General features: G+C 35.6%; 1 pseudogene; it reads left to right on the top strand.

Annotated features, from left to right (window-relative positions):
* Positions 1-9,632: 9,632 nt before the first annotated feature.
* On the top strand, positions 9,633-17,381 carry LOC132057667 (putative F-box protein PP2-B12; annotated as a pseudogene).
* The last annotated feature ends 3,567 nt before the right edge of the window (positions 17,382-20,948 follow it).

Genomic DNA, 20,948 nt, shown 5'->3' with positions numbered 1-20,948 from the left:
GATTTATCGGCGGATTTCAAAAGAGCACTCCACTTACTTCGAAGTCATTATTGATATTGGTATTGGTTTTTATGGTCACTTGTATTCTATGACGGAGGCTCGTATACATGTGTGTATAGTTAGACATGTTCATAACCCTAACGGTCCATATCATTGTATAACATTTTAGTAGCCTTGTCGGCCGGTGATGATGGACATAACTATTGAAGATTATATAGAGATGTGCCGTTATATTGTGATATATGTCCTTATAGATCATGATATCCAGGAGCTATCTTTATGGTCCACCCAGAAATATTTATGAGATGTATGTTTAGAGGTGCTCGGTGTGTTAGCTCCGGGTGCCCGTCATGGCCCTCTGGTTGGGTCGTGCCAAACGAGCTAATAGAAACTCGAATGTACAAGTCCAAGAACCGAAAACTTGACTTATTTGTGATTATTGTTTGAATAGGTCATTATGTTTTGGGAATAAAAATTAGAACATTGAGAGTAAAAGGCAAGGGGTGAGTTAGTAATGGTGTTTTTATATCAATGTCCATGTTTTGTTTGTGTTTGTGGGGCCTTTATAAAGTGTTAGGTAGCGAGTTGAAAAAATCTTGGTTAGCGAGCTTGATGCTTACGGTGACCGGATGATTCAAATTAGTATCCGACTATACTACTCTTGCTACGCCTTTGGCGAGAACATGCGTGTGGTCGGCCCCGAGGTTTCGTCATGTGGAGGCCAGGAACAGGGTAGAGGCAGCACCATCTCGGAGTCCCGGAGACCCCGTGTCATTTACGATGGCTCCTGCATTTTAGGGAGCTGCTGTACACCTTTCAGACTAGATCCCGAGAATTTCTTTAGGATTTATTGTATTTTGAAACAAGTATACCGAATGAAATGGCATATTTTAAACCTGTTATGTATTTTCAAAGACGTTGCAATGGTTTTCCGGCGGGTTTAGGGGTGCGGGTTCGCCTCGGACTAGGTTAGTAATATGGTTGGTGCCCGGATGAAGTTCTAAGCTTCGAGGCATTTTCGAGGCCAATACTGGGGGCGGTCACGACCCGACTAGGGAGCATGATTTGTTTTGGAGGTTCACTAAAATGAAGCACTTCGCTTTTCTATTACCCAGTCATACTCATGCGTACGAGTTCATCATAGATTGTCTCATACTCAAAATCATGGGAAACCATTTCCATTTTGAAACATATGGTGTTATATATGTGACCTTCGGCTATGGGTAATATATATATATATATATATATATGTGAAGTGCAAGACCATACTCACCCACACTTTGATACGTATTATTCGGTAGCTCTACTATGACTACTAGACATATGGACGTGAGGAAGGATGAGTTTGCTAAAATATATATACACAAAATCATAAGCATGAGTCCCGTTTCCATTTAACGGAACAATGGAGTGCCATCAAGTCTGAAAGATCGCTTTAATGAATCCTCGGATCACCTCCCGGCCTACCAAGCCCTAGGGCATGAACACAACGTCCAAAGAGAGATGTAGAGCATGTACCGAGTATGAAGGGATTAAACAATAATAATACATCAAAGAAATAGGGAGATATCAAATGAAGAACAACTCGAATCGTGGGAATTTGATAGAAATAACTCCTAACTCTCGAAACATCATCATATGTGCGTATTCGGGATCTATATAAGTCGCCCGACCATAGGTGCGAGGGATCATCATTAGCCCGGCCCGTCGGGGGACGTGTTGTCGGTAACCATCTCATGCCGCCCACTAGTGGTGTCTCGCTGCTTCAGACATGGTGCATATGCCGACTCGCTTTTAGCGTTGGACCGTGCTTGTTACGAGTATGGCGAGGTAGGATATCATCATCAGGTTTTGCCCATAGGCTTATCATAACTTAGTATCGGGCTCTCCGAGCTCCATTTGCACTATATAGAAGTGACATAAGGACCGTGCACCCCCAGATGGCCACACCGGAGCATTCATAAGCCCTTTTTGCCCTCAACCGAGGGAAGTAGCATATAAGGTGAGTGTATACAATAAACAACATCAATGGATCATAGTTAAAATCATTAGCTTTAGGATCTTTAATCGCAATGGTTCATCATCACTATCATGCTCATAACATATCTCGCCGTATCTCATGTACGCTTTCCCATAGACTCATAATTTCCGAGGATGTAAGGAAGTCATGGGAGAATAGGAGAATTCATTCTCGGGAGTCATGCCTTAGAAGGAAGGCTTCTATTTTATTTTTTCCGGATTCTACTTTTCATATATGTCTTCATTTTTCTCCTTTTGGATATAACGTTTGATACCTTGATGCCCGTATTAACATTATCTAATCCTATTATATGATTCGTGGTGGTAGATAAAGTCTACCCTTTCGCGCAGCATTTCCTTTATTTATAGTACTTTCCGGATTTAATGATCCTAGAACGGTAGATTTTGATGTCATCATTATAAACAAACAATTAGTTGTCCCCGCATTATGCAATTCTAGATTGTCACTCCAAAATCGTTACCTTAATCATGCTCGGGCACACTAGACTTGAGTACATATAACCTTAGTTCCCATGTTCTTAAGAAAATCATATCCTTCATCGTGCAAGAATATAGCAAGAATCATGACTTAGCTTATTTGACACAAAATCTCATTATTCTCATCTTTGTAACCCATTTGCTATCGGCTCCTTTCATATGCGAGTTTAAGGATGTGTTCCCCTCAATATCTTATGCCACATGGAATGTGACATAAACTTTCCTTGATTTAGACCCGGAATGAGCCTATCTCTATTCCACCCATAAATGGCGTTCATTTCTAATGAAATTTCTTGACTTGGATGAACTCTGAAAGAACAGCTTGTAAGATCTTTTGAGTAAGGGTTTATCACAAAGTGCCTCTCTCGGGGTGCTCCCGTTGTTAAAAGGAAGGACGGTTCTACGCTAGAGAATTCTTGAAGTGTGGAGAGAAAAGAATAAGGCTACTATCCGAAAGGAGTATCCCATCCCCCTATTGAAATTTGTCCCGACATGAACATACGGACCAACTTACGTGTTCTTTAAAATTGACTTAAGGTCGGGTATCACCGAAAATATTTGGGCAAAAGATGTTCCTAACATACCTCCAGAATGTTTATGGACACTACGAGTTCTTGGTTATGTCTTTCACCTTACTAATGCCCCGACTTTTCGGATTTGATGAACAGGTTTTTAAGCCCTTTCTGGACCTTTGTGATAGTGTTCATTTATGATATCATTAAGTATTCTAAAACATTATAGAAGCATGAGAAACATTTAAGTCATTAACTCTTGGGGTATCATGCGAGAGATGACAGTTATGCTAAGTTCTCCAACTTTCTTTTCTTGTCTTCGAATGTCCTTTGGGCATGTAATATCAATTAGGGTATTAAATGCTATTTATCCTTATTGAAATCATATACATCGTTCCCTTCGGGCTAGGCTAACATCGTGCATCGAAATTAGTCTCGTGGGTGTAGCTAGCTATTATCGTCGGTTTGTGAAAGGGTTTGTCTCTCTTGTTTCTTATTTGACCCGTTTGACTCGTAAAGAGGTACCGTTTCAGTGGTCAAGAGGATATGAGGAGAGCTTTCAAAAGCTCAAGACATTCATTCTATCATGCAACCCTATTCTAGCATCGCCTAGTTGGAGGGCAATTGGTATTTTGTTAAATGTATCCGTCGATTTCAATCACGTCTCTGGTTTGGGAGCCGTTTTGATGCTAAAAGATATTGCGCGCTTCTCGATTGTGTGCATGAGAAGAACTATCTAGGGTAATGTTGACTTAGAATCGGCGGTAGTGTTCCGCGGGAATATTAGACTACTTGTATGATGTCCATCGTGAGGTGAAATCGACCATCGCAGCTTGCGCACTGTTCATTTAAGTATCCGACCCCGGTGCGCGAGGAGATGGATGGACAAAGGATTATGACATCACCATTCACGTAGCATTCCGGAAAAGCAAATATGGTGGCCGACAGCGGGATCAGAAGTCGGCCCGGCCGGGATGTTTGGCCTAGAATTTCCGTGAAGGTTGCTATGGAGGCGTGCTCAGCGTAACGGTGGTTTATGAGGTGGTACCATTTTAACACGGGAGGGTGTTTTTTGTGTTGAGGCTCGATTATCATTTCATCAACAAGGCAAGAAAAATCAGTTGCTAAAGTGTAAAATTCATAAAAGACATTGCGTGGCCAACGAGGGGAGGTCTTATCGACGAAACCGGGGTGTTAAAACAACCAAATGAAGATTATCCAAACAAGTGGGTGATTTGACCAAAGCATCAATTTTGAACATAAAGGCCAACACGTGGAATTCCATAACCAAAGCGCTACTAAGATATACCGGGATTTGAGACAACACTACCGGGTGGACTAGGATGAAGCCATATAGTGGAGTCAGTTTGTCCTTACCGTTTGAATTGCCAACTCGAGGTACGAACAGGAGAACTCGGAAGGCATCTCTCGGTAGTGCCCATTCCCGAGTGGAAGTGGGAAAGAATAGCTACGGATTTCGTATATACCCTTCCAAGATCCTCATAAATAGATTCTATCTCGGTTAGCGCGGCTAAGTCTTCCCATTTATTCCTTGCGGATAACTTATGACGCGGAGAAATTATCCAAGATCTATATTCGTGAGGTGGTTAGGCTACAAGGGATTCCTATCTCCATCATATCCGACAGGCACAACATTCGCATCTCAATTTTTGGGGGCCGTAGTATCTCGCACCGCAGAATGCAGTACTAGGTTGGACCTTAGTACAACTTTCCACCTCGTCACCATAACGGCAATCCATGCTCTCTAGAGTATTCGTGTTCTTGAAGATATGTTTCGGCCGTGGATAGACGTCCTCACCGGTCATCCGAGCCCGCTCTATCCTTGGCAAAGTTCACATATAATAATAGACAACATCGAGCACTCCACATAGCGGTCCCAAGGCGTTAGGTACCCCGGCATTATGGAGACGATAGGTCTCACATTGGTTGGTTCAATGCGCGCGAGGTAAAACCCCGAGCGCGACCTCGATCAGTCTTGCATACCCACATTCAAGGCACACCATCGGTAGAACGCAGCAGAAAAAAGAGTATGCGGATCGTAAGGTCGAAGATGTATTGCTCGAGGGGTGAGACCGCAATGAGGTTTAACTACCTCCGGCCTCGAGTGAGTAAAGGCGCAAGCCCGAGACTATGGCCAATCATGAGATTTTTGGAACCCAAGTAGCTTTCTTCCTTTATCTCGTACCAACATTCTCACCGCATTCATCTAGTATTTCAACGTTTTTGTTGAAACGATCACCGTGATAGGTTCGGCAACCCGTGATTCGATTTTGCTAAAGAACTTAACATATGAGGAACGAGTAACTGCTATCTTAGATAGAGATGTTCGTAAGCCGAGGTCAAAGGAAATAGCCCCGAAGGTTCGGCGGAAGAATTGCCCTCGGTTGAGGAAGATACTGGGCCCAACCAATGCGGATATACGTAACAAGTATCCTCAGCTTTTCGTCGAGATAGGTAACTTCTCCTAGATTCCTCATCCTTGTCCTTTCGGGGACAAACGGTGTTTTAATTGATATATGGTGTAACGACCCTCCCGATCGTTATGGAAAATTGATTGTCCTTATAACCCTTGTTGTTGAACCGACATAGAAACTCGAACGTATAAGTCCAAGAAAGTAAAACTAGAGTTAGAATGATTATCATAAAGAGTTACGTGATAGTCCATGCATGTAATAGTAGAATTTCGTCGGGAATTCAAATTTGCGCGAGTCCGTATGGTGTTTTTATGTCAATGTGCATGTTCTGCTTGTGTTTGTGAGGCTATGGATGAAGTGTTTGGGTGGCAGAGTTGAAAACGCCATAGTGAAATTAGCGAGCTATGCGGGCTCAAAGGTACCGTCGCAAGGGATCACCACTATAGCGGCGGGGGAACCGCCGATAGCCGGCCGCCGACTCTGGTGTGTCCGCTATGGCGGGCACCGCACCGTAGGGAGCAACGGCGCCGCATACGTCCACCTTCTCCCGCCATGCCAGGGAAAAATTCTTACCCAACGAGGTCCAAACCCAAAATTTTCGCTCGCTCTACGGATCGCCATTTTAGTCGGCGGTCGACAGGGACAAAATCTCGGCTTTTAAACACTTAGTTCCGAATTTTTATTCATAAAACTCCAAACAATTCAACAAGCACCTAGGGTGAAATTCCAAGCTAGGGCAAGAATATCCTTGAGAGGTAATTCTCAACCATTCCTTCCATCATTACGCTTTCATCTCTATGATTATCATCCCTTTTATGGGTCCATAATGGTGAATTGAGAATAGTAACCCTAGAACTTAATAGACTTTCAATAGTTGATGGGTTATGATTGTTATTATGTGTTTATCATCTAAGGGCTGGAGTTATCACTTTTTAATCAAGAATTGAACCATTAGAGACATGAACTAAGTGAATTGAGACTTAGGGTTTCATAAAAATGGTAGCTTGACCATAAAAGAAACGCTTTGTAATAGATGATTTGATTAAATAGCCTTGTAAATTGATAGTTTGTAGTTGTAAGGCCAATGTTAGATTGATTACACCTAGAAATCATTCACCCATTATAATAGGGGAAAAGGCAAGGGTGTTCATTGAATCGATTTTGTACTAGAGGATTGTGACTTATTTAGCATCTTAATTGCTAGACTTTGAGCGTTCCCGAGGCTTTATGGAAGGAAAGGCTATAGCGGAGTAATCAAGCATTATTCCAAATACTACAGCGCTTGAGGTAGGTTATGGTCTATTTGAGTTAGACTTTGATTAGTTGATTGTATGTGTTGTGAAATTAATAGGAGAAAGCATGTCTAGTCTTCAAGCATAATGTGTGTGATTGAAATTCCTATATGCTATTGATTAAGCGTGTTATGTGGGCTTCGTGCCACTATTCGATATGTTGGTACCTACATATTGATGATGTTGTGGTGAGAAGTTAATATGATCTTCTTGGTGGAATTGAGGTACAAAATGATAAATCGACTATTGAAAGCGATGTAACAGTAAATATGAATATAACATGCATAGTAGTGTCCCTTTCTCTACTGAACGAGCTGTCTCATTCTTTTTTTACTTACAAAGAAATATAGAGAAACGAAAAAAGAAAAAAGGCAAATTCATTCATATTTGTTAAGCTTCAAATTTTCCTTAAGAATTTTCAAAGAAAAATAGTCAAACCTAAAAATGGCGTATAATAGTTACACTTATGTAAAGGTGAATGGGTAAAGATTCCCGTGAAAGAGGAGTGTGTAGAGGGAATTTGGCACACAAGATCAGGAGATAAACTATGTATTAGGCCTTATTTTTATACCACTCAAGCAGTAAAATCAAAATTTTGCAAACGAAGCGAGTAGTATTATTTTAGTGAACATTTATATCTCCTCTAAACTTTAAACATTTAGACGAAACGAAGCATATAACTCAAGAATAAATATTAAAATAAAATTTGACGACGTTCTAATCAAATTGTCATTCATTATTAATATAATGTTTTATCAAGGTGGACCAAGTAAATATCATCTAAAATGTATTGGCCTGAATATTCCGACTACGTGCTGCGTTGGGTCTATTAAGGGTGTAAGTTTTCCTTGATAGGAATTTTTCCATTCTAGAACTCGAATTTAAGACTTTTGACTAAGGATGGAGGGATAACATCCATTCGACCAAACTCTCTAATGGTTTCAAAAAAAAAAAAAAAAAATCTGACTCATATGCAAGTTATCGAAAGATAAAAGTACATTAATATAATGTTTTATTTAACTCATAAGTTTAAATTTTCAGATGAAACCGTTCACAAAATTTCTATCACCTAAACTAGCTAGTTTAGGAATTCAGTGTCTAATGTTGCAAAAATAATACTCAGCATGTAATAGTTATAAGGTTATGTGTGTGTGTCATATATATTATATTGTAACTATATTTTATATTCAATCCAAAGTTGAATAAAGAATATACTCGGGACCTTAAATCTAACATTACTTGAATGGACTAATATTTGACTTCCACCTTAAATTTAATTTAATTTTGTTCTATATATGGAGATCAAAAGATATTTATGAGATGAGATTTCATCATTCAACATAATTAATGTGATGTGGACTTTAACTTTTGGAGAATAGAGATTAATTAAGGAAGCATGAAGCCTTTATCTTCTGGACTCTAGCTAAGGCCTCAAATATAGTCTCCGTCGCTTCTATTTTATATATGATGGTCATCCTTGATTTTAGGCATAAAGTAGAAAATGTTAGTACTTCATCTGGTTCAATTTCTATGATACTTTTTGGTTTTTTTGAATTCAAATCATGTGAATGTTGATCAATATCTTAAAATGTATTTTTCATCAAAGTCATGAGAAGAATTGCTTCTTGTAGTTGTTTTCGTACATTATTTTACTATCTAAATTCTTTACTTTAATATATTAAGTTAATTTAATCTAATTTAATGTAAAAAAATTAGTCAAATTAACTCTCGATAAGCGAAAAGTGTTACATAAATGGGGACAGAGGGAATTGTAACTAAAGAACCCATTAACAAAGAATTGATTGAGCAATTTGTTTCATAAAGAAAATAACTATTATGATTAAAATGAAAAGTGTGTCGCATAAAAAATATATATTAGAGAAAATAAAATGTTAGAGAATTCATTGGTGATATCTTACCAGTGATAACACGTGGAGGTTATTTCAATTCATAAATCAGCTAGAACCCACTTTATCTTCTAATTAGTTCCCTTCTGATTCCAAGTGCAACAATTCCCCTAATCTTGACAAGCTATCAATAGAGTTTTTTCATGTGGAAATTTAGTAGAAAATAAAAGTTCTATGTTACTCATCAAATTTATTGGACGTCTTCACTCACTTTTTAACTAGGAGTCTAGGAGTTATAGAATTAATGTTGATCAATTATACTCAACTTGTTCTATGAGAGAATGTGAGGCGGCAAACCTAAATTGGAGGAATAACGATCATAAAGATTCATATAGTTGTCTTCAATTTGCTTGAAATTAAAATTAATATACGTACTTATTATTATTATTATTATTATTATTATTATTATTATTATTATTATTATTATTATTATTATTACAAAGAATATTAGTATTATACGAGGAAAATATGTACTCTCATTCTTCCAATATAATTAGGTCTTCATTCTTCCATCTCTTGTGTCTCATGGGCAAGACAAGTTATATTTAGTTAGTCGCATAATTATTTTTGATAAATCGTGAAAATAATATTCCACTAGTATAATATACCATTAGTATATGATAAGCAGATGGCTAACATTCTTTTGGATCAAGATCAAACTTCTTCCTTTTTTTTAAAGTATGATTGAGCGGTATAACAAGGTGAACTCAATAAGGAGTATATATTTTTAACCTTTTGCGAACTTTACTTTTTTTTTTTTTCTTTTTTTTGTGTGGAACAAACATATTTTACTAACACTAAGCAAAAATAGCATACAAACAGAGAAGACAAAACTTGCCAAAGTAAAACAACCAACCTTAAACTATTGCCTACCAGCCCTTGATCCCTATACAAAATTCTTTACACTATACTTCTATTCATATAATTTCTATCCACTCTCTATAGTTACACTTTTGTCTTCTCTGTATCATGTCAAAAATCCTATACTTGCTTGCTGATCGTGGAACTAATTGGTTCCACAAAGCATCATTCCTCGCCTTCCAGATAAAGTAAATGAGTGTTGCAAACACTGATCATATTAATGCCATGCTAATCTTCCCTTGAGATCTTCTTGCCAGTTTGCTCCGATCCGTAGCCACTTTAGATCAGTATGCCATGTCTGGATCTTCAAGGCTACTTTAGATCAGTATGTGATGTCTGGATCTTCATTTAAGGATCTCTTTTAAGCATGTTTTAGAGAACACACACCCAAAGAACAAATGCTCCATAGTTTCAGAACAAGAACCACATAGTAGACAAGAGTTGTCCCAACAGACCCCATTCTAGCCAATCTATCCCAATCAGCAGCCTCCCATGCATTACAATCCAGCATATGAAGTTATGCTTAAGGATGTTATCGTTGCTCTGCACACATCTCTACCAAGGCCAGTGTTCACCAATCACCAGACCCTCTTATCCATTGATAGCCACTTCGAATGGTATACTTGCCATATACTTGTAGCCACACATTTTGTCTATATCCATCACCAAATTTCTCCTTGTTATTGCATTTTTTTTTTTTCAGTACCAACAGCTGTCTTGAGGTGGTGAATACTGCCACCCATCAGAGCCCCTCAAGTATATATTATTCATCCATTTTACCCATAGATTGTCAGTCTTACTTGCAATATTCCACACATAGCCACTAATGCTACATTCCATAATAGGCAATCAGTAACTCCTAGACCCCTTCATTTTTTGGTTTGCATACATTTTCCCATGCAATCAGATATGGCTTTGAAGTGTTTACTTTGCTATTCCATATAAAGCTCCTACATATTGTTGTAGTACAATTTCATCACGTTCCTGAGCTTTGTGAACTTTACTTCTCTTTATGATTATTGTGAATTTCTTTAGCTAAGTGATTACGGTAGTAAGAAAATTGATACTCTCGCTAGTTAACTAATTCATTATGGATCGCGCTTATTACAGTAATAAATCACGTGTAATTTCTCTCCCCAACATGTACTCTTCGTTTGTTATAGTAATTAATCAAACGTAATTTCTCTTCCTATAACATGTATTCACTTGTGAAATGCGTTCGTTATAGTAAATCTAATATAATTTCTCTCCTCCCAACTTGAGCTCGATCGGGAGAATTTATTTTCCAACCTTCAGTGAACTTTATTTTCTCTTTATGGTTCTTGTGAGTTTCTTTAATTAGGTGATTGGTGTTATAAGAAGATCAGTACTCTAATTAGTTAGTCAACTAATCTACTCATAGAATGCGTTTGTTATAATATGTAACGACCCGTTTCGTCATTATAGTCTTTTCGGTATTTTTGACCCTTCTCCAAGCTTGTTAGATCACATTTGACTCGAGGGGACCGTTGAAACGTTTCCCAAGGTGTTTGGATATGATTTGGGTGACTTTTTGGGAAATTTGGGCTTAAAGCAAAAAAGAGTTGACTCAAAGTTGACTTTTGGGTAAATGGACCTTTTTCAGGAATCTGCCGATTTTGAGAGGTCCGGATGGTCTTTTAGAATCTATGTGTATATTTGGTTCGATTCCCAATGCACTCGGGTACATTTTGGGACTTGGGTCAGGAAGTTGGATTTGAGGTATCGGGGGTTGACTCGGTCAACGAGACCTCCGTTGGAAAATTTCGAGGCCACGAGAGCGTTCGTCGCGTGTTTTTATGTATGTCTACATATATGGTATGTGAGCAGATGGCCTCGGGTGATAGTCGGGATTTTTGGTTGAGATTGTGAAACTTGGGGATTTTCTGGTGTCTGGTGCCCTGCTGTGGCAGCACCAGAACCGCAATGGTGGCACCGCTATAGCGGTGGCCATGCCGCAAAAGTAGCCTAGTGCATTCACTAGCTGACCGCCGCAGCGGTCTGAGGGAACGCTAGAGCGGGACCGCCGCAGCGATCTAGTTATCGCAAAATCGGACATCGGGCAAATAGGTTCATTAAATGAGTGTTAAAAGTCCTAAGTTTCTCATTCATTACTATTCCAAAAACTGAGTTATTGGAGCATTTGAGGGCATTTCTTGAGGAAAATTCATTGTGGTAAGTCCCTTCACTCTCCTTTTCATTCCATGATTACATTATCACCTTAGAAATCCATCATCATGTTAGATTCATTAAGAGCTTGAGGATTAAAAGAGGGGTCAATGGGTTCTTCATTTTAGGCTATTAAATCTTGATTTATTGATTCGATTAGATTTATTAAGCATGAAATTGATGATTAGAATCTATTATTGCATGATTCCTTCCTAATTAGTGGCTAATTTATGGAATTGGAAGTTAGGGTTCATATCCAAATTTGGGGGTTTTGCCTAGAATCTGAATTTAAGTGATTTATTAGTTTTCCTAGCCTATAGATTCCTAATTTCATCTTTCTAGTTCACAAAACCCATTCCATAAGTTGGGGATTTGGGTCTTGAATAGAATTAGGGTTTGAATAATGTTCTTCTTGATTCTAATTTCATGATTTGGTTATGTTTATACTTCCATTATCTCGAGGCTCAAAGGAAGGGAAATACTAAGGTTTGATTATTGGAGACTTTGTTCTTTGGCTCTCCAGGTAGGTTATGGTTTACCTTATGGTGAGACTTCGATTAGCGAAGCGTATTAGATGATATTGTCAAAGAATGCATGTAAACCTTCAGGTGTGAAGTTGGGTTGGATATTGTCTTAGGTTGGGCCTTGTTGTATGATTTGGGGGCTAGCCACCCCGTTGTGTTGATTTACTTATCTTGTGGCTCGTTGCAACATTGAGACATTGTGTAATTGTGACTAGTGATATCTTATGACTATGGTATTGCGGTTCTTTACTTGATCGGTATTGAGAGGAGATTGTCATCCATTGTGGCTTATTGTGTAGCCTTGTTATTGATACTACTTGCGTGCCCTAGTGGTACTGTTTGGGATTGAATTGGTTGTTGATATTACATTACATCGTAATCATACTCATTTCCTTGATTCATTGATATTGCATGGTTATGGTACTGATGATGGCAAGCAAGAGAGTGTAGCCTCCGAGGTCTTTACTGGAGAGCGTAAAACAGAGATAAGTGAACGTTGCCCGAGGTTTCTTGCCAGGAATGATTGAGTGTCCGATACCCGAGGTCTTTGCGGGGATCGTGAGAGTGGTACATGGACTTTGCGGGTCCCCCATGGGTCATGATCGTCGAAACGTGGAGTTATTCCGTCCGGAACATGTTGTATAAAGGTGCATACGCATTTCATTCATCATTCATACATTATTGCATTGCATTGTACTGCTGTTTCTAGAAATGTTGTGATACTATCGTGATATACCGGTTCGGATTGATTAGCTGAGACATGGCACAGTTGGGCTTAGATGCTATAACATAGGTGATGACTTATTATGATATGATTGTGATACACTGGTTCGGATCGATTATACTGAGACTTGGCACAGTTGGGTTTAGATGCTATAACATAGGTGATGACTGGTACTTGTTGGTTTATGTGTTTATCTTGCTTTGTTGCCTTTATATACGTTAGCTAATCTTAGTCAGCCTATGATACCTACCAGTACTTGTTGTTTGTACTGACCTGCACTTGCTGCATTCTTTTATGAATGCAGAGTACCAGGTGGGATCGAAGTCTACTCCTCATGGCTGGTATTTGAGGATTGCTTATTCGAGTCTTGCAGGGTGAGCACGAGGACGTTCGCTGCCTGGAAGACTCTTCTTTTATTATGTCTTTATTTCTATCTTAAGACATGATTTTTTAGACTATTGATGATTTACTATTATTCCGACTTGTAGTATTTAGTTAGATGCTCTTGTATGACCAAACCAGACACTAAGGTGTATTTCATTTACTTCCGCATTTTCTTATATTATGATCTTAAGACTTACGTTATTCTATCTTCTTCCGCTTTATTTATGTTTATATGATTGTTGGGATAAGGGTTCGCCTACCGAGGTGAGAAAGGTAGGTGCCCGCACGACTTAGTGAAAATGGGTCGTGACATAATACTTGTATGCTATGTAGTTTTCACTTTTCACTTTTTATTATCGCTTGGTACACTTTGCCATCTTAAGCGGTTTTAATTTGAATAAAACAAACTAAGATTAAGAGATGCTCTAAGGTTGAAAATATCATAAAAATCTTAAAAAGAAGAGTCCCTTAAATACATAATTCTAAAATAGAAATCGGGAATTGAATTCATTCTAACATCTACTTTCTAATTAATTTAAAACATAAGATAAAACTAAATAGATCTACTTCATTTATCACAATGAATTTTATTTGTTTGAAACATTGTTTTTCAATATAAATATTGAATATTGAAAAAAAAAATTCAATTGAAAAAAAAAAATTAAAAGGAGTTGTGTTAGATTGGCACTACAAATCTAATCCAAATAGTAAATGAGTAATTAATCTATATATGGATTTCAGTAATTTCCTTCTGAGATTCAGTTCATTAATATCTGAACTAAACTTAACCCCTAAGCAATTAAGTTTTAAAAAAGGAAAAGCGGGAAGTGTAACGGACTAAACACCCATGGAGAAAGAGAAAGGTGAAGAAGATAAATGGGGTACTTGTCTGTGGATGCTATCGCCGATATCTTATCCTTCCGAACATTTGCCGTCTCTCTATCTTTCCGATTCCGTTTGGGCGAAATTCCTGCCATCCGATTATCGGTCCATCATTTTCATATCATTGACTCCGATCCCCTATTTCCGATCACTCAAGTATTTATATATTTATCTCTCCCATTATCCCCTCTTAATTGATGAAGGTCGCAAGGAAAAAAATGAAAAAAAAAAAAAAAAAAAAAAAAACAAAAACATTACTAACTTGTGTGTTGTTTTTCGATTTTTTTATTGAGTTAATGGTCAAAAACATATCTAAACTCTAACTTTTTTACGAGTTTCATACCCCAACTATCAGTTGTTTTTTTTTACCACCGAAGTATCACCATATATGTATTAAAACACACCTCGAAATTGACTAGGCCAACTATCAATTGTTTCCTTTTCCTACTTGAACTATCATCATCTACTAAATTATGTGTGTTTTAATACATAGATGGTGATAGTTCATGTAGAAAATGGGAATAACTGATAGTTGAAGTGTGAAACTTGCCAAAAAATAATAGTTCAGATGCATTTTTACCATTATCTTTTTTTATTATTATTTCTTCTTGGACGTAGATCTGAATATTAACATTTCTATCCTCTTCTGGAAAATAATTGAATTTATTGTGTGAAGTCATTTTGTTAAGTTGAATCCAAGAAATATATTTTATATCTCAGCTGTAATTGGAGGCACCATTATTTCTTGTACGAAACTTCCTATAAAGCTGAAAAATGCCCTCTCGAATGTCCAACTAATTCTCTATAACATACATTATTATTTTCTAACAAATAAGCTAGCAGTTGTTAACGTTTTCCTAAAATTTTCTTTTACGTGATTATTTTTGTACAAAGGTGATGACGGTGCATGATATTGTTTCTAAACGATGTGCATGCTAGTTTCTTTTTTTGAATTTTAATTTCAGATGGATTAAAATCCTTTATATTTAGTTTTCAATGTTTAGATCATTCGTTAGCTTTGCTATATTTGTTGATACATTATGAGCAGTATTGCCGTTAGGGGTGGGGATAAATACGAAAAATTGGACCGAACCGAACTAATTCGGTTCTTCGGTTTAAGTTTTTTGGTTCTTCGATTCGGTTTCAGTTCTTATTTTTTAAAAACTTCGGTACTCGATATGGTTCTCAGTTTTATGGTCCCGGTTCTTCAGTCAAACCGAAATTTTATAATATAAGTTCAAAAAAAAAATTAAAATATTGAACACAGCTACTCCCTTGGCCCAAACATTTTTTGCAACCCAGGCCCAATTCTCACTCAGTCTTTAGACAATTAGACTTTAGTTTCCTAATTTCTATTTCCTAACCCTAGCCGCTAGCATCTGAGACTGAGGACTGAGCGTGGAGCACCGAAGCAAGCTCTGTGACTGCAATGTTTATGGCTGTAAGTTGTATGGCTTAGAGCATTTGTGTTGCTTGCGGTAAGGTGTATGGTGTAATGAATTTTAATACAGGTGTGTTGCTTGCTGAGTTGTTGGCTGCACGCTCATGAATCGGATTCTTGTCAGTGTGTGTGGCTTCTAGCTGTGTCCCATTACGATCATTATCATTGCCTTCAAGTGAAATGTTATGAGATGGTTGAATCCTTCAAGTGAACTGTGTAAAGTGAAGGTTTAGTTTACACAACTTCAAACCGAAAAAATCGAACTTGAAAAAAACCGAACCGAGTGCATACTTTTGAAAAACCAAAAATCGAAGAATTGGACTGAAATTTGAAAAAACTTAATTGAAGAAACCGAACGCCTATCCCTAGTTGTCGTTGTACTTTTTTAGACGAGACTCACTTAATGTGTCACTAGGTGTTTACACCTAGCTAATGAATATAAAACATATATATGCACTTTTTAAATTTAACTATATTTAACTGATATGCATTTGTGATTCTTAAGGCTAGCTGTTTAGTCAGGTGTAAACAACCGGTGCGGTTAAGTATAGAGGTGGATGTAGAGTGTTATGAGGGTTCACGGAAATCTAATAACTTTTGTTCAAACCTTGTATATTTATTAAAATGTTTATGAAATATCTATAGAAATCTGAATGTGAATTCAATCATTATTTTATATTAAATGAGATCATTATGTAATATGTTGGTCATAGCTAACATCTCCAAAGTTATCTAGGCTAAAGTTTATGTCCTCCTCCGTGTAATTATGATTTTTGGTAAATATACAGGTTGGAGTCATGTCTAACTTCTCCACCATAAAGATGGAAATCTTGAAAAGAAAAAAGAAAAAAAGATCATTGTAGAAACCCATAAACTTTAGATTCTGGATTCTCCTTTAATAAGTATTTACCGATGCCATCCCTTCTGAGGCTTTGGGTGGGGTTGGGGGGGGGGGGTGTGCGGCTTTGAAGACGAATGTTCTTAAAATATATTTTTTCGAAGAACTGAAATTCGTAGTATTTTTCTTATAGTTTCATCGATCTACTTACTATATATTCATTTGTACAACAGAGTTTCTCGCTAGAAAAATGGAGTGGAAAGAAATGCTACTTCTTAGATGTAAGGCGTCTTAATATTGCATGGGCTGATCACTACCATAGTCCAGGTTTGCCATTTTTCAGCGAAGAGACTATCCTTTTCTTGAGATAAATGTAGTACATATACGCGCATTAATCGAATATATGACCATTGTCGTCCCACCCCCCCACCCCAAAATTAGGTTTCGAGAGGTGGCTCAGCTCAACGTTGTTTGGCGGCTTAAAATTTAGGGCACAATAAGCGCCGGGATTCTATCACTACTGACATTCTACACAGCTTACTTTGCTTACAAGTTTAAAGATGGATACGGGTTTGATCATCGACCCTTAGAGGTTTCAGTTGAAATTTTTGGTGTTGAATCCGGAAACGGTTTGCTATTTTGCACCAGATGGTGACCTGAAGATTATGAGCTAACTGGGCGATACCTTGGTCTCCGCCCTCTAGTGCGGATTCCGAAGGGCCTGGGCGATCTTACGGTGATCCTAGTATCATGCAGGTTGATAAACGACTTCCTAAACTTAGAGATGATGGATGGTTTGAATTGAATGATTTTTTTAACTGAAAATAAAGATGATTGCATAGATATGAGAATGCAAGATCCGCAACGTGAATTTTGAAAGCGAGGCCTTATTTTGAAGGAATTGAGATAAGACTAATAGTTTGTTAATTATTTTTAAGTTCATTTTGGTTAACAATTTAGTTTTACCTCCCGATCGACTTTGTTTTTTTTAAAAAGTTCATTTTATTGTACAAATTTTGAACTTTATGATACAAGTTGTTCAAAGCTACGTCGTTCGAACTCTTGAACTCTTTAAAACTAACTATTTTTTGAATCGGAAAAGGGCCAAAATTACCCTTCAACTTTGAAAAATAGTTCATTCATACGCGTGGACAATTATCACTAAATTATCACTTTATGTCTTAATCGTGGCATCATCCTAGCCCTTCAAAATTATTTACCCTCAAAATAATTTTTTACTCAAAAATAACTCAATCCGACCAATTTTTTTTCAAAAAAAATAATACGGATAATTTTCCAAAAAAAATATAAAAATAATTAAAGTATTATTTTTTCTTTTGGGAAAAAAAATTCGGTCGGATTGAGTTAACTATTTTTGAATAGTCTAGGATGATGTTTGAATAGTCTGTATGGGTATAATTGACCCCATAGTATAACATAAGGGTCCCTAAAGTATAACGAACTATTTTTCATCCATCTTACCACAATCCTTGATGTTCATTAATTTATATCCTAGCTAGCATCTCTAACTTTCCTAGCACAAAGAAAATAAAACACAGAAGAGGCAAAATGGGAAAGAATCGAAATATCAAACTAGTTAATTTTAAAAATAAGTATATAATTACTATAATATTTTTGTTGCCATAATTGTTGATTAGCCTTTTTTTCCTTTTTGGAGTTCTTATAAAAATAATTATTTTCTTCAAGGTCATTTAAGATCGATGTGTTAATGTGCTGCTTTAGCTGAAAACTCAATAGAAATTCACTTAAATAATAACGAACGAATTCATTTGTTAACAGCAATAGTATAAGGACTTCAGTTTGTAGAAGATACAGTACTATAGTTGGTGAAATATTAAGTTTATTTAGTAATTGTGTAAGTGTTAGAAAATATAGGATGTCTAAATTTTAAATACTTCTTATATATGACACTATACAATACTTCTAAATATTAAAAAGTTTATTTAGTAGTACTTGTGTGAGCGTTGGAACAAGATTAGTGATCATGTGGATTAGGAGAGTTGGTTTTGGTGGTAGTTTGAAATGCTGGATGAATGATCTTTTGAGTTTGTTTAATCCTTCAGATGGATGTTTAGAGATATAAAAATAGAATATTTATGATTACCAATAATAATTGTAGAGATTTTGATCAAATATTTAATTTGATAATTTAATATACTATATTTATGATAGAATATTACATATGAATACCCATTTGTAATCTAAAAAAATCACTATCTTCTATTTTTATTCATAAATCATTTTTAAAAGGAAAAAAAATGTGAATAAAGAGTGTGAATCCAATTCTTTAGGGCAAGCAAACAAACAAATTTCTGATTCCTTCTAATCTTTTTAAAATGGAAAAAAATCTGACTCTTTTCTTTGCTATTGTCTATAACATTAAAAAATAAATATATAATCTCTTTGAGGTGGATACATACACACACACACATTCATATACATAGATATATATACGCGCATATATATATATATATATATATATATATATATATATATATATATATATATATATATATATATAATACGTACGCGCACACATATATACATACGTAATATGTAGGGATTTGAATTTATCTTATTTTTCAATTAGAATTTATTTACTTTAGTTTGTATTGACTTCTTTTTTTTTCACATTGCAAGACGTTCATTTTTCGTTAGAAAAGATAAATTACATTTTATCAAATATTAAAATAATGTTATTGCACTATATTTGTAAATATCATTTTCTTTTTGTCAAACTTGCAATCCATGTTGTTCATACAAAATGAGGGTTTTAATTTTTATTAATTGATTAAATTAAAATATTATTAATATGAAAACTATATATAAGTGTGTTTACAATATAATTGTTAAATATTATACTGTCAAGAAAACATATAAGTCTTAAATGAAGTCACATACTTGTCAAACATTAACTTTTAATGTATGATAATTAAATTTTAATTTTAAAATATAAAGATCTACTGTGTAATTACATTTATGCAATCAAACAATACGTTGGTAACAGTCAAGTGGTGGAACGCCTCTCTCCCTTCCTTTGAGTCTACGTGTTTCTACTTAGTATGTCGTTTATATTATGCTTCTTAATAAGCAGAGGAAACGATTTCTTCCACTTCTAAATCTCAAACAATTCGATTAGGAGTCAGTACACTAAGATTTAAGGTCATTTCTTCAAATTACTCTCTGTTTTTAAGTTCATACGCTTCGTTACTCTATAATGATGTTATGACAAATAAATTTGGGAAAATGACCTTATAATACTACTTAAGGATTACAAAACATAAGGCCCTTTTCCTTATTTACAAAACACACCAATAAAATTACAAAATATACCAGATTTGGGTTTAATAGGATACCCATGATTTTGGGATTTTTTTAAGGAAGAGAATTTGATTTTAAATGTGGGCTTAATTTTAGGATAATTACCAATCAACTTCTTCTTCTTTTTAAAAAGATTTCTCTCTCTCCCCCTCTACGATAGACACCATTTTCAGACCTAAAATTCATCTTATCTCCTAGTATAAATTTTCAAACCAATATTACAAAGTATTTTTGATTACTGACATGCGTATTGATTGTATATAAATATTGGTTTGTATCGTTTTGAGATATGTGTGATCATTGTGTGTTTGAAATTTGTATAATTTATATAAACTGTAGTTTTCAAAAATATTGAAAACTAATATATGTATGAAATGTGTATGGAATCTGCTATATATCATTTTTTTTAGATATATGTGCCACAGTGTGTATGAAATATGAATAAATTCGATATGAATTAATCTTAAAAATGTTAAAAATTGATATGTGTACTGGTTTGTATCAATCCGAAAACTTATTATACATATATACTTTCTCATAATCTATACATACTTTGATAAGATTTTATACAATTTATATGTACTTTATCATAACCAAAATATACATACAACTTTTATACATATTTCATACATAAAAACTATAACGAATTTATACAGTTATACATATTGCATACAAAAATTTATACATATTTATTTTCTAGTGTATGAACTTTGTATGGAATCTGGTTTGTATCAATTACAAATTTATCATACATATTTTCTCAAAATTTATACATACTTTGATTAGATTTTATACCATTTATATGTCCTTTATCATAATCAAAATACACATACAATTTTTATACATATTTCATATATAAAAATTATAACGAATTTATACAGTTATACATATGGCATAAAAAAATTATACATATATGTTTTCCGCTGTATGAACTTTGTACATAAAAATTACCAATTAGAATGGACTTTTTGAGTAAAAGTTGGAGAAAATTAGGGAGCAATATCTCTTAGTTTTGAATGGGGAGAGAAAAGTGAATGAAATAAGGAAGCAAAAGCTAAAGAAAATCAGGGAACAATATCTCTTAATTTTGAATGGAGAGACA

The sequence above is a fragment of the Lycium ferocissimum genome, chromosome 5 (genome assembly GCF_029784015.1).
Source record: "Lycium ferocissimum isolate CSIRO_LF1 chromosome 5, AGI_CSIRO_Lferr_CH_V1, whole genome shotgun sequence".
In the NCBI taxonomy this organism is placed as follows: Eukaryota; Viridiplantae; Streptophyta; class Magnoliopsida; order Solanales; family Solanaceae; genus Lycium; species Lycium ferocissimum.
The sequence above is the reverse complement of the archived record's forward strand: the minus strand, read 5'-3'. Positions and strand labels throughout refer to the sequence as shown.